Source organism: Alligator sinensis, unplaced genomic scaffold, assembly GCF_000455745.1.
Source record: "Alligator sinensis unplaced genomic scaffold, ASM45574v1 scaffold970_1, whole genome shotgun sequence".
Taxonomy (NCBI): domain Eukaryota; kingdom Metazoa; phylum Chordata; order Crocodylia; family Alligatoridae; genus Alligator; species Alligator sinensis.
The window spans coordinates 1,301,248-1,312,757 of NW_005842094.1; the positions used below are offsets into that span (position 1 = coordinate 1,301,248).

At 43.8% G+C, this 11,510-nt stretch overlaps 1 long non-coding RNA gene across 2 annotated transcripts in view; it reads right to left on the minus strand.

Annotated features, from left to right (window-relative positions):
• LOC112550386 overlaps positions 1-1,918 on the minus strand; it is an 11,512-nt gene extending 9,594 nt beyond the window's left edge. The window contains exons 1-2 of one of the 2 annotated variants that reach the window (XR_003094199.1): positions 1,745-1,918; positions 1,528-1,654 (exon numbers count right to left, since the gene is read on the minus strand). This is a non-coding gene — a long non-coding RNA (uncharacterized LOC112550386). Of the gene's footprint in view, positions 1-1,527 lie in introns of both variants that reach the window. The other variant, XR_003094198.1, reaches the window with a different exon arrangement.
• Positions 1,919-11,510: the final 9,592 nt, after the last annotated feature.

Sequence of the window (11,510 nt, forward strand, 5' to 3'; positions counted from 1 at the left end):
CTTTAAGACTTTGTTTTATTCATGAAATGTCACCTTGTCTATTATCACAGCACTACATCACATCACACATCCAGTTCTGCATTAGTAAATCCCTTTATGTTTCTACATTGTATTCCAATTTGCAAAAGTAATACTGTAAGTAACCTGTCATGACAACGAAGACATTCAAAAGAACACATAATTTTAATTCCAAATGCCCACTATCAGTTTCAGGAATGGTATTCGATCTGAACGTATGTTTCTAGCAGACCATAACTGCGTGACACCTATAGTATCAGCGGTACTTGCAAAACCACAAAAATGCAGGTAATCTTGAGCAAACAGTAAAACATTCCCATGGACTTTGGCTTCTCTACTTCAAATCTTAATTTCATACAGTTCTTTCAAAAAGAAGGAAAAAACCAAAGCAAAAATCCCCAACAGCAGCAGTAACTGTGCAGTGGCTTCCAGTAATACATCAACAAGCAACTGATTTACTATACATGATGGAACAATTGCTTACTGCCAGCACCACCTCCGAAGGCCCAAGAAGCTGATGACTAAACCATGAAGAGCACTGAAAGGTGATTTCATGTTTAACTCCCAGAGAACCCAGAGGGCCTGATTCTCTTCTACCTGTCACCGGTTTTATACAACTGTAGCTCTACTTACTTCAGCACAATACTTTATTTATGCCAGTGGGAATGACAAGAAAATCAAGCTCATGCCCTCTGATTTTTAGAATAGCCTTCTGCAGCATCAGAAACAGTAAATAACTGCCTCTTGGACATATACTTCTAAATAACATATGCAGATGCTTTCTCAGATCACAGTCAGATGCTTGACAATTGCAGACACCCTTTGAAAGCACTGCCCTTACAAAAAGGCCGACCCAATACAAAGTTAGGAGCTGGATCTGAACTCTTCTCAAATTTGGTACCATTCAGACCCAGGGATTTGTTTCCAGCTTCATGTTCCATTAGAAAGTTCTGTAATTCCTACAGTGTTTGTATCTAAGATTAAATCCTATCATTAGTTGATGTAGAGAATGACATGGAGTGACTCCCTGGAAGTCTTATCCTCGATGGCAGGATATGTAACTTCTGCTGATTCTCAAAGAGCACTGCCCGCCAAAGAGGAAGGGAGAGTGGAGATACACACATGCCCTGTAAGACTCACAGCTCTCTGGATAAAGACAAATAACTTTACAGGCAAAGAGTTGGGGCTCAGTCCTCTGCTGCTCTGAGTTTGTGTTCAATCTCTCACAGTGATCCTCATCTGAAGGTGTAGCAAGATCCACACAGTATTAGCACTATTAGATGTGCAAACCCCTACACAATTCACATGATAAACTCAGGGATTTTACATAGGAATCTACAGCAGCAAAAACATTTGGACGTGAGCTCCCTGCAACAGAAGAATAACCCTAGCATTTTTCCATAGTTAAAAAGAAACAAGTGAAAACTAAGAATTGGCATTTTCCAAGAGGTGCCTTGAGGCTTATGAGGGGTACCTTGAATTTCCAAAAGTTTAGAGCCATTGACCTACCTGAAGAGAAATATGGGTAAAGGTGAGTGTAAGGTGATCCTGGGCTGAAATGGTCCCAAGCAGCCTCAAGGCTGCTGTAAGTTATACCAGCGGCAGCCAGCTGGCTGAAAGCTTCATGCTCTTCCCTCTGTCAGGAGAAAGGGGTATGGGAAAGGTGGCATAGAACCAGCCATGGCAGCATTAGACCATCCCAGGGCCAGGGGGAATCCTTGATTACCATTAGGACAGCGTTCTGGCCAGTTTGTGCGGTCTCAGCAGCAGAAAGAGCACCTGAATCAAGGTCCAAGAACTGAGTCTATAAATTACAGGGCTTTGATTAATCCCTTTCCTTAGCAGATGTTAACATTTTCCAAACAGCTCCTTGCTACTTTGGTGAGGTGCAAAGAAAATAGAAACCATGTCTAAAGTTATACGAAGGAACAGCTAGAATAGCATGTACCAGTTTAATACAACAGCCAAGATTAGATAAGAAGCCGACGGCCTGTACAGTCTCTGAGAAACAGGAACATGAAAGATATTTTTAGCATGTGTTTGTGATACAAAATCTGCTTCAGAAGAAGGAGAAATATGCTGTGCTTTAACACCAATGTTTCTTCCTTGCCCTTCAAGTGAAAACATATTGGAAGAGGCAGAATAATACTATTCTACTGACAACAAGATTTTCCTCCTACTGGACAAAAAAAGGTTTATTGTGCCCTCTCCATCAAAACCAATAACATCCAGAATCCTTACATTTGCCTCTTGCTGCTGCTATTATCTGACAGCACTGTAAATGGCCAATGATTTAAGAAAAGCATGCGGCAAAAATGACATCATTTTGCCTGGCAGAGAACGTTGAGTGTTACTTTCAATCTCTGCGATGGGGCCACAAACTCTTCTCTATAAAAAAAACATGGCTTGAAAATATTGCTTGTAATCTGGTCACATTGCTTTGCAAAGCTTCCCATTCAGGCACAAATATTTGCCGTCCCCACTTGCTTATTTTCCACGGATGATGAGGATGCTGAAAAGACAAATATATATATATATATATATATATATATTCATATTCATATATTGAGATATATATTTACCTCCAAAGAGCAAGGTATATAAGACATTGTTCAAGTATAAGCCAGGAACTAGGCCATGGGCTTTGGCACCAATCTGATCAGCAATATGGCATTAATGATGCATCCCACTGGGTGCATCTACACAAGTCACTTAATGCCCATTGGACTAATTCTATAGCGCATTAGCACAGCTGGCAAAAACTGTGCTAATGCGCTAATGCCCAGTACATTCGTCCAATGGGCATTAAGCGTCACCCAAAAAGCATTCATCTACACTAGTGCTCAGTATCTTTAATCTGATGGGCATTGTCACTTAAAAAGCATTCACCTGTGTTAATGTGCAGTAGCACCAATTGTGGTGCATTAAGTACCTGTTACTACAGGTACTAAACTTAATAAGCCATAATTACAGCACATTAATGAACCTGTAGACATGCCCAGTGTTCAGGAAATTCTGAAATCCTTACTCAAGCTGTTCCAAAGGCATGTTTCAGGTTTACTGGGCAGCCCAGGTCTCAATTGCATTCAAACAGTCTATACCTTTTAAACTGTTATCAACTTGTCCCTAAAACTAAGTATATCAATAAAGTTCTGAGAAGACATATATATATATGTGTGTGTGTGTGTGTGTGTGTGTGTTCTGAGACCTTCACTCTGGTTAAAGGGCTAGACAGAAGTAATAGCCATCTTTTCAGGGGAGCGTAATGTTCTTGGATACTGTTGAGTAATCTTCACCACTGGTATGTTATATTGCTGTTAGCTCACATTGAAATTTAGGGACCAATGTTTCTTCTTTCATAAAACATCATTCATTTTTAAAAAGTGATGCAAAGCTATACATAACCATTTCAAAACAGAGTGGCCAATATAACTGTGCAACTGCTTGCAGCTGAGGGGGACACAGAGCAGCTGCAATTTCATAGGCAAATAGAATACTGATGAGCAAACTGGGCAATCAATCAGCTATATGCTTATGTAGTTTCCCATCTTGCATATGCATTTGCAGTAACTGCAGATCAGAGAACATTTGGCATTTTACATAGATTTACAAATTTTTTTTCTCAACATGCGACCCAGTGTAACTCACCTTCTACAAACAAATAGGGAACTAGCATTTAACCAAGAATGAAACCATGAACTGCTACACCGCTGTAATTTCACACTCCTCTTTTGTGATCTTACATGTTTCTCAGTCACACAGCTGTATTATTCTTTATGAAGATATAAATTGCTCCCACAGCAGATAGCATTCCACTAGGTAGTCATTTATCTCCCCTATGTGATGCTCACCTGGCACAGCTTCCACCCTGTCAGATTACCAGTCTTTCAGAACTGGAACACATGGGCTCTTCTGTCTCGTCAAAATTAATCTCCTTGGAGGGGCATTGGCTATTCGTTTTTAAAGAGTTTTGTATTCTGACAAAGGGAGGCTGCAGCAAGACTAAAACCCCCAAACCACATGGATGTCCCTAGGGTAGTGCAAGTAAAAGAAGCAAATGACAAGCTCAGGAAAGACTTACATCTCTCTTATCTAACAAGCAGATAAAAGCTGGCCCAAACCTGCCATCACCACCACGGTGTCTAAAGACCTGCCCCATTCAGAAACCTCTAAGAATGCATAATAGGATTTGGGGCTTTGTGGGATGTTCAGTCATCTAATTACACCTTTCTGCTGAAATGAGTGTGGCAATCAGCAGCAGCAGTGACAGTAGCAACCACAGCCACGGAGATTTGGAAGCCTACGCTACAGGAACTGAACAAAGACCAAAAACCCATTTTTCAGAGGCAACCAAAGGTCCATCAGAGAACAATTTTTGGTCATTATTGACCAGAGTTGGCTTTGACCCAGCAAACCCCGAAACAATCTCAGCTTAGCATCCTCTTCATAAAGCAGCCTGGTCCTTTCTGCTCCACACCATTGTATGAGCTCTCCAAGAGACTGCTTAAACTCTCAGGATCCTCATGAGTTATATTGTGCTATTGCAGATTTCTTTGCTCACGTCTCTATTCATAAATTAGTTTTGTTTAAAATCTCCAGCTGCAGAGATTTGGCAAGAAGGCTGCCACATACCATAAGCACTACTTCTCTGGGTATGGAGATTTTACACATTTCCTCTGATTGATGATGGACCCAAACATGATGTCTGTGTAATAAATGCATGTGAATGTGTAAGCATGTTCCCAAACAAAAATCATGCCTAGAAAGAAAAAGATCAACAAACATTTGGAAGGTAAAAGGTTATATGAAGGAGCTTTTCCTGTTAGCCTGTTAAGTGCTGACTGGCTTGGTCAAATGTATGCAGAGTTAGGGGCACAATTCTTCACTGCACTTCCCTAAGTGCACTGCACTTCCTTGCACTTCCCTAAGTGCACCTTAGGTGCAGTTTTAGGCTGCACCTAAGTTGCACTTTAAACTTAGGTGCAGCGATTGTCATGTAGCTTTGAGTTGCCCTGCTGCTGCAGGAGAGTTACAAGAAAAATAGGGGGAAAAGCAGAGCAGAAGTGCTATGCACAGCCCTTCCTCCTCCAGTATAAGTCTCCAGGGTAAAGTTATCAGAAAGCAAGGATATATACCAGTATAAGTTACACCCAGGTGTCTTCTTCTTTACTCTGTTTCAAACCTGGGTAGCTGTTTGCTCAATGCCACCTTGGGCTGACACATTGACCTGACTGTCTAAGCAGAAGACATCTCCGTGCTGGTGTAAATGACTGTGCCAGGGGCCCAGCAGCAGAGAATGAGGACCTTAGTTTTCCAAGGTCTGCTACGGGATATCTCTCTTTCTAAAGTAAATTGTTCCATGTATCCCCATGGCTGCATATGGCTCTATTTGCATTTCTTCCTGTAAACCACTTGGAGAGAAAGCCTCTTGGCTTCCAACCTCCCTGCTAAATTTCCAGCTCTATTGTCTCTTTCTCCTCTCTCTGGCCATGAGGCCTACAGCTACTTAGAGTATGTTCTAGACTCTCTCTCTCCATCAAAGTCAGCTTATTTTGGCTCTCCCCAGCTGCTAGGACCAGAGCTGCTCCCTCTCCCATAGGGTTGGCTAGGGACAAAGCAGACAGAAAGCTGATTAGAGGGACCAGCTGGCTTAGGAGTAGCGTTGTCTCTCACATATGTGCCGACACCAAAGGTTAAGTGTGCAGAGCTACAAGAAGCCGTCTTCAGGCAATGGGTGGTCCAGAGGCCATGATTTAAGAAGCCTGGAAGGTAGAGACAGGGTTCCTCTGTTCTAGTCCAACACCGTTTTTGTGTTTTTGGTTGCAGACTGTTCTCTCCACTTCACTGCACGGTGAAAACACCCAAGGGCATCCTGTTCAGAGCCACTTCCTTACCCTGGATCCCACTGGATCGGAAAGAAGGCTGAGGGAAGAGTGAGTCGGCAAGGATGGAGTGCTTTTGGGAACCATTCCCAGCATATGGAGACATCATTCTGCAGCATGCTAGGGTAGTTCCCAATGCAAGTGGAAAATGGGCTTCAAGTCCCTGTGGTCTCGCTGTGGTTTGCTTCCCTTGCGATATTATTTTTGACTAGCAGGCAGGAGCTGCGTGTTTCTTGTTCAAGTTTGTAAATCCAATAGCCAAACCTGCCCTGCTTCTGGGTGGTCCTTGCAAAATACCAGAAAACCACTCCAAGCCCATGTGATATAATAATCACAATAAACACAGGTATTGCTTTGACAAGACACCTCAAAATCAGCTTTTCAAGACATGGGATGTTTCAGTCAGGTTGCCCATTCCCTTCGTTTTTCTTTCCTATTCCCTTCCCTCGCCTGCTGCCCTTGTTCTTCATGCTGTATCTTTCATTAACTGGTAAACCAGAGCTACCGCTCCGGAAAATAAATGTCATAGATGTACTGACGCTTGACTTAGAAGAGTGAGAGTGAGCATGCTATGCAAATACCTTCCAGCTTTAAGAAGTCCGATTTGGGCTGCTGAGCTGATTCACAGGATTTGAGACCAAGGATAAGAAGGATGCAGAGAGTTAGTCATTATAGCCTGTATGCAAGCATGGTTTCCTACTGTTTTTCTAAATATTTTGTGGGTAGAGCTAGTGCTCGAGAACGAATACCACTCAGCAGAGCCAGCTATAATGCTGCCAGGTGCTGAGCCTGCCCACACACCTACAGCTCTGCCAATGGGCCTCAGCCTTCATGTGTAACAACCACTGCCGTTCCATCCCAGGGCCCCCTCCACACAGCTTTTGCCAATGCACTTCAGCCGTGACCTGCAATACCTACTGTTCCTCTCCGGAGCCCCTCCTCACTGAACTCTATGAATGCATTTCTGTCCTAATTCATAGCACTCCTGTTATCCCACTGCGAGAGCAATCTTGCGCCGAGCTTGCACACTGGGCTGACTTGTGTGGTGCTTTTGTAAGGCGGACAAATTTCCACTAAGAAATAGGATGAGGCAGTCACACACCTTTCACCACTGAACTGAGGAAGGCATGGAAGTGGAACTGCCAACTGCTTGTGCATTAACCCACTTTACTGTGGATGGAAAAGACCAGTTAGGTCATCCAGTCCACATCCCTAAAAATTCAAAGGAGAAATTAATCCAGGCCACTGGATCCCAGGGCTTTCCAGCGTTATGTCTACATGGAGCAGAAAGAGTCTTGTTTTTTTGTAAGGACCTGATCTAAACCTCTAAAGTCAATGGGAATCTTTCCATTTTATCCGCAACTTTTGGACTCAATCCCAGCTGTGCATCCATGCATCCCTTGTCTCATTGGCCATCACTCTCATTTGATTAATTACCTCGGTATTACACATATTGATTTAATTAACATTACATTAATGTTAATATTCTCTTCTTTTCTTTTTGCAAACTTCAAAAGAACATAGGCATTAACCAAAGCAGCAGAGATTCCCACAGCAAATATTGGCAATAAGGGCGAGAAATTGGCCAACATGGCTGTTCTTCTGAAACAAAATGACATGGTTGACTTTCACTCCTGTTCTCCTAAATGCTGTGAATCTGGTGAAGTCCAACTACAACACTGGTTTCACATTCATGGTGCATTCAGTGCTGGTGAGAGGAATTCGGCATTAAAGGGGAGTGGTGGCTGTTTCCTGGATGATATGCTGATAGCATGTAGGCTATAATGTTTCACTTCCTCCGTTCCCTGGATGGCACACCTTTTGCTCATGGTGCAGTGTGTGAACTCCAAGTGCATAGATGCTAAATTACAATGACACTTGATCTGGGTAAAATAAAAGCCCGCCCCACAAGCACTTAAATTTTCATTCTAGTCCAAACTCAACTTGAAACTTAGACTCTAAAAAACCCTCTCTTAACCATGCTTCACTGTATTACTTTTTCAGAGCTTCCTCTGCTCTTCCAGGCATGAGCAGTGTGAGAACAACCATTCTCGTTTTTCTGCATCAGAGAGAAGAGGGGAGTTAGTGGGAAATGGGGACTCAGGGAGATCTCAATTCAGCTCCCAGCTCTGCAACAGGCTTCCTGCATCTTCATCTCTCGGTGTCTCAGGTGCCCTTCTGTGCAGTGGAGATAACAATGCTTCTCTTCTTTGCCTCGTCCACGCAGAGGTGGAGACAAGGACTGTATTGATGCAGTGCCTGGCACAATGGGATGCTGATATTTATGACTCCTTACGTGGTTGGTAGTATAAAGCCACAACCTGTCCCTTAAAAGGGCCTTTCGCACCAGAATCAGGATTCCCAGGGCAAACACTTCTAGCAGGATTTTACCCCAGAGAAATCTTCCCTCCCTCCCCCCACTCACAACCCCAAAGTAAACCAGCTTCTGCTTTTGTATCCTTGATTTTGTCTACAAAAGAGGCAGCGCAACCAGGCTAGGCCCCAGCCAGAAGAATACAGCACTGTGCTACTGCCTCCAAAGTACCCCTGATTCCAGGACTATGAAACTCAAATTCAAGGCTCCTTCCCTGCTCAGTGCATGGACCTGATATCCAGACCTCACCCCAGTGTCTCAGCATGGGATTGTAGTTGCACTGAGCTCAGCGGCTTTGGCCACTGACTTTGCAAATGCCAGGTTCTGACCCTCGCACAGCCAGCTCCATCTGGAGGGTATCACTTTTTACATTTCAAGTTTTAGGGCAAGAAACTTTTTCCATTGTTGCCTCTAAAGTAGCCTCAGACCCACCTCCCCTGGGATGTTGGCCTTGGTGCTTAGTAACCTCCCACACAAGCATTTGACATTTGCCCAAGCCTGTGATGGAGAAGGACAGAGCGGGTGTGAAACAAGTAGCAGTCTGGTTGCCAAAAACACCCACAGTCACAGTGTTTGTCACAACAGCCAGCTCCTACCAATGAGAAATACCAGATGCACCCACAACTCACAGAGTCAGGATCTTGGCCCTGAATGAGGTACTCTAAAGGTTACTGCCCTCTGTTCATGAGCTTGGGCAAATGTCAAACACTGTTGCCCTCATGCTGCAAGAGACTGAACCAGCCAGCAAGCAAGAGATTTTGGTGTAGAGGCAGCATCTGGCAGCTGGGGTTGAAGAGACCGCTCATCAGAGGCCCAAAGATAAAATTCCATGTCTATAAGAAATTATATTGAGCAACTATATTATGCAACTCAGGGCAAAGGAGGTATGAGCATGGCCATTAATATTTGGGGGAGTAGAGGAAGGAAGGTGCAGAGATTAAAGCCTGAAGACCTTCTTGAATCCCAGCCAAAACTGTATCAACCAGAGAAAAGAGAACATATCCTGCTCAGCCAGACACCCGCTCACCCTGTTTCATTGCATTCTGCTCTGACCTCAGTCATGATGGATCCTGCTGAGACTCATGTATAACATCTCCTTCCTGGCATGGCTCAGGCAACAAGAAGAAAAAAAACACCATACAAGTCATACCCCATTGAAACTGCATCCTAAAGAGACCTGCTGCACACAGTAATTACCAACAAGATTATGAACCCCTGGGTCACACTTGGCTCGGAGATTGCTGTACGAGTGCAAATTAAAAAGAACTCAAAGCGGATGCAGAGAAAGTAGAAATCAGGGACCAGAGGGTGGGCACAGCAGTGATCCATCATTTCTGATGTAGGACCATTAAGCTGAATCTTGGTCGGAGCAGAGCCTTGGGAAATCAAGCACGCTTGATAAATGCAGTGAAATCCCCGACTGCAATATCTTTGCAAGGCTTCCCCGGTGACTCAACCCTCCTCACACTCTGTTGAACCTTTCTGCGCGCTTCAAGGGCCCAAATTCAGACCTCGTTGAGGATGACAACCCAGAGGGACTGGGCAGAACAGATCAGAACCTGGCCCGTGGTTTTGGTCGGAACATGACTGCTGGCTTCTTTGACCGCTTGGATGGCCTTGACATGCTTTGACTCGCCTGCATCAGAAATGTAAACAGCAGCGCTAAGTGCAACAATTAACATTGTGCCGTTACAGATGTTTGCTGCTCTTGAAGGCGTATGGAATTCGAGTGGGGAGCGGGAGGGAAGGCAGCAAATGGTGGCTAATTCATTCCGAGGCAAAAGTCCCCTCTGGAGTTTTATAAACAGCTCAAGCTGCTCCCATTCCTGTTTGCGATGTCAACAGAAACCTTCTACTGGACCGCGGCGTTGTTATCAATCATCTGCCATCTGTTGTTCCTTCTCTACTGTAGAGCAGGAGGCACTCGGGTAAAGCCGTGTGTGAAGGCAGCTGAAATCGTGAAGCATTTCAGCCCCATCTGAATGGCAGCCAGGAAGTTTCAGATTGCCTGGATTTTTCACAGGACTTATCTCGCCCAAGTCTGAAGATAATGCCGTCTAACGGTTGTAGGTTCTAATTTCCAAGCAGCAAGATAACCTTCATCATCAAGGAAAGGCATAAATGCCATTAGTAGATAGAGAGGTGATTTAACTCAATCTTAGCCTTTTGCTTGCACCTCTGGATTTATGGCATCAGCTGCGACAAAATGAACGTTGTCTTCGATATAGACAGACAACTAAAAGCACGGGCCTCGGCAATCTTCAAAGGACGCTCGGTTTGTAGCCTCTTTAAATTCTCTGGAACAACTCAAACATTTGTCTTGCTTATCACTTTCGCTCAAAAGGATGTGTTGTTGCAATATTACAGCAGGGTCATTTGCCAACACAAGAGTCCAAAATGCAAGCACAGAGAGATGAATAGCACCCTCAACTCCACCAAGTAATTCCTTCAGCTTTACACTGATTTACGCTGAAATTGCTGAGAACAGGATTGTGATGCTGCTGAAACATTTTTATATCATTTTTCCAGTGGCTTTCTGTGCCTGGTATTTTCCAAAGACAAAACTTCAGCTGAGAAGCTCAGGGTTGTGGTCATGAAGTACCTGGCAAACAAGCACATCAAACTAGGAATAACGGTGATCATAGATCACTTGTCAAGCTACCACCGTAAAATGGCTTTAGTTAAAATCATGATACATTTGAAGTTTGTCTTTCCTTCTATACTAGGAGGCATGCAACCTTTGGAAAGGACATATGGGTCTCAGTGGGTCATTTTTATTTTCTGGTCTTCTCTAAAAACAACAGCTCTGAATTGTTTTCCCACTTCCAATGCTTGTCCAGCATGGTGCCTGCTATGCTGCTCTGATCATTTAAAAGACCATCAGTATCAATGCTATGTACCTGTCCTGTTTGGAGGAAGCAGATGTGTTCTGGACTGTGCCTGGTCCGTTCAGCAACATGGCAGGTTCAGGCTGCTGGAGGGGCCTGAAAAATTTGTCCAAAGTCAATGGCTCTAACTTCTCCAAAGCAGATTTTACCTACTGGCCAAGTAATCCAAAGACCTATTCTTGTGCCAGTGAATTTCCACTGCCTAAAGAAATTGAGAGTACCACCAAAGTCCAAGTACCAAAGATTCTTCTTGTTGTTCAAACCCAAATATGCTGAAATTATCAACATAGGGGTTTTTCATGATTATACATAGCATGTATTGCTAATCTTGTTTCACTTGTTTTCAGC